Here is a 787-nt window from a genome sequence, read left to right as displayed (position 1 = left end):
GGGGGGGGGGGGGGTCGTTGTTATCATTTTTTTCTTTTTTTTTCCTTTTTACGAGTTTGAGGAGGATGACAATAGGAAGAGTGTAGTCCCTGAGAGGAGGAGGAACTGTCATGACAAATGAGAAGGAATTAGTTTTCATTAACTCTCAGTACCGGAACTCCACCTCTTCAGTTACGCATATTTATGTGCATATGAAGGGGAGAGAAAAGGAAAACGTGTATTTTGGTCATGATGACGTCATTATTTATACTGATTTATTAGTTTTTTTTTAAAAAAAAAAGACAATATATATGCATATATACATATCCAGTTGTAGTATTCTTATAAATATATGTATTATTTTACCAAACGTCATCCTTTTGTTCCATCACTCCGAAGCGGAGGAGTACATATATATATATATATATTTATTTATTTATGCGAGTGCATAAGTGATAAAAGGGAGGTAAGTGGGGGGGGGGGTGGAAAAAAGAGAAAGAGGGAAAGAGGTAATGGGCAATGGGGTAAGAAAGAAGGGAGAAACAACAACAACAACAACAACAACACAAAGCAACCAAAATCCTTAAACGTAACGGGAGGTATGGCTGCTGTCTTTAACGTATTCTTCATATTTATTTGTTTTGTTTTTTTAATTTTTGCGCCTGTGATGGGTATCGTCTAATGCTCTTGTTTCAGGTACGTGATTACCGTACAGCGAGCTTTAACGTGCATATATATATATATATATATATGTATTTTTTTTTTTTGTGTGTATGGTCTCCATACTTTTTTCTGTTATGTTTTATGT

The sequence above is a fragment of the Trypanosoma equiperdum genome (genome assembly GCF_001457755.1).
Source record: "Trypanosoma equiperdum strain OVI genome assembly, contig: ctg_48, whole genome shotgun sequence".
Classification (NCBI taxonomy): Eukaryota; Euglenozoa; class Kinetoplastea; order Trypanosomatida; family Trypanosomatidae; genus Trypanosoma; species Trypanosoma equiperdum.
This window is presented reverse-complemented; position numbering follows the sequence as displayed.